Genomic DNA, 2936 nt, shown 5'->3' with positions numbered 1-2936 from the left:
TTTAGTCTATGATATTTTCGGTTTTAATTACTTACTTCCGGTCTCTTGTAACCTTTTCATTAATGATAAGTAACTTTTAACTTCCAACTACATGAGTAATTACTATCCAACAAGCTTAGTTACTCTCTAACTAGACTCCTTACCTCGAGCTCCGCAACCGGTCAAAAGTAACTCCTTCCCAATGAGTTTTGGAAACATAAATATTCCCTTCATAAATGAGACAAAACTGAATTTCAGCATTAAATGTTGATATTTCCCTCCAATTTTCAGATCTATATAAGGAACTCCACCTTATCAACTCAACACACCCCAAAATCAAAAAACTTCTCGAACTATCTCTATCTTGGCAAATTCTCAAAACATGTCGAGCCGAACTCTAAGGAACATCTTGAGCATCGATTTCGATTCTTGCATGGAACATTATGATCTGGAAACAAAAGAACTCATGTTTGAATCACTAATCGACACCGGTCTTCGCACCTTTCTCGAAGAATCCGGACCTATACTCATTCCAGAAGTGCTGGAATTCTTTCACAATGCATACATGAGTGACGATGTCATTGTCTCCACGGTGAGAAGGCACACCATCTCTCTAAGCGAATCCCAATTTGCTGAAATGTTTAATCTGCCCACAGAAGGGTTTTCCGACTTTCCATCCAGGGTGGGTAGCGCAGCAACCGACTATTCAGAACTGTTCTCCGGAACCGAGGTGCCGGTGGAGAACCACGGTCTTAAAACCCGTCTTGCTCACCATATCCAACTCCTTTACGAGATTGTCAATCGATCTATCATTTGCCAATCTCCAAACCAACACTACTCCAAAAAGGTCTTCGACATGATGACCTACATTGTTAGCAACACCCCTATCAATTGGGCATCGGTCCTTTTCTAAAACCTGAGGACTATGGTTGAGACAAAGAAAGGTCTCGGTTATGCCCCCCACATCAGCGGGCTCATTATGGACCACAGTTCAGACTTTGGACCGGGTACACTGGCGTGCCCATCAAATGTTCTCGATATGGATGGGGTGGAGGACAAGCTCTCTAGAATAGTCATTACATAGGTTGTAATTTTATTTCCTATGTATTCTAAACCGATCAATGAATCGGTTTCTATCATGTACCTCTCCTTTCAATGAATATCTAATTTTTATGTTTGTTAACCGGGTCAAAAATCGCAATATTAAAATATCCATCTAACTGATCAGTTAATATCGATAAATCACTTCATTGAAAAATCCGGTCAAAATCGAAAACCGAATCCTGACGGTTAAATAACCGCCTCATTTAATAAGCGGTTACAAGAAAAACCGCTTCATCAAAAGTTAAATATTCGCAATGAAAACACAATCAAAATTGCCGCTCAAACACATTGGAGGGAATATTCCCGCCAATGGATTCCCGCCTACAGTTTCCCGCCCATGGATTCCCGCCCATGATTTCCCGCCTTTAGTCTTTGGAGGGAAAATTCCCGCCTAATCATGATGGGACGGTTCGCGACGGTTGGAATTCCAAACCGCAACTATAAATAGGGTCCTTAGTCATTTTATTTCATTCTCACGTGAATCGGCTTTCTCTCTCTAGCTCTCAGCTTTCTCAAATCTCTTATATTCTTACTCTCTCGGTTCGACTATCTAAAATGGGTCGCGATTCAGTGTTGTTCAAACATATCATCCAAGTCGACTTTGAGGAAATTCGGGCAAACGGTTCGGTTGCGGCAAAGCAGGTGTTATCCCGGATCTCCGAGTCCGGCCTCGAATACTTTTTGGGCGGTCCATTCGTACTATACCAGAATGTGGTTAACGAATTTTTCCGAACCGCATTCATCACCGAAGGATCAATAATTGCAAACATAGGTGGTCAGCGGCTCGAACTGATGGAGGAGTCGGTCGCTAAAATCCTACATCTACCATCCGAAGGGAGCAACTTCTCGGGTGCCTTAGATGATGAAACTTTCGAGGCAGCTTGCCAGATTCTTTCGGAAACAGCGGTCCCTATCGTGGTATCCGGTAAGAAATCATCTCTGAAACCGGAGTACAGACCGCTGTGTGATATTTTCACAAAATCAGTCCAAGCAAGAGGGGGAAACTATGAGAGTCTCACCCGGGCAAAGATTGAGATGCTTGCCAGTCTGGTCAACGGAATCAAAATAAACTGGGCTAAGGTAGTTTTTAATAACCTGTGTGAAATGGTGGATCCGACATCCACTCGGTCATGGGGATACGCCATCCCGCTTGGGAAAATCATGCGCCACTTCAACATCAACACCGGCCCTAGTGTTCTCCTCTCACCCATCAAAATTATAAAGTCCCATCAATTCAAGGACAGGAAAAGCAAAAGGAAGGCCTCCGGTTCTACAGGTGGCCGAAGGAAGAAGGCAACCGTTAAGAAAGCTGCTCCGGTAAAAGAAAAATCCGGAAGCAAGAAAGATAAACAACATATCGAATCGGCTAATCCGATGTCCGACACCCCCGACACTGAAGAATCGTCATTCGGCTCTGGCCGAACAGATTCACAATATACCGGAGGGGATCAGTCCGGTAAGGGGAAAGGACCGATAGTCGAGGAACAATCGGTCAGTCATGATAATGTTGATACCGGTTCGGACGGACTTGGGGAGGAAGATGACAACACTGATGATAACACCCGAAATACGGCCGAGGATCTCGTCAGCAGGATCATGGACGAAATACATCAGCAGGCTAGCGCAGCATCCGAAGTATTCTATCAATGGATTCGGCACCGGCATCGGATACTCTACAAAAATATGCTACCGGATCTAACCGTTAGCCAGAAATTCGAAAAGTTTGTTGAAATGGAGGAGGAGGTCATCCGCCTCACAAAGGCTCAAGACGTCACAACCGCTCTAGAACGAAACACGATAGTCGAACCGCGTGCTCGGTTACAAAGGCTCACCGAACACATTCAACGCCTTCA

Source organism: Impatiens glandulifera, chromosome 6 (genome assembly GCF_907164915.1).
Source record: "Impatiens glandulifera chromosome 6, dImpGla2.1, whole genome shotgun sequence".
In the NCBI taxonomy this organism is placed as follows: domain Eukaryota; kingdom Viridiplantae; phylum Streptophyta; class Magnoliopsida; order Ericales; family Balsaminaceae; genus Impatiens; species Impatiens glandulifera.
Note: the sequence above shows the minus strand (reverse complement) of the source record.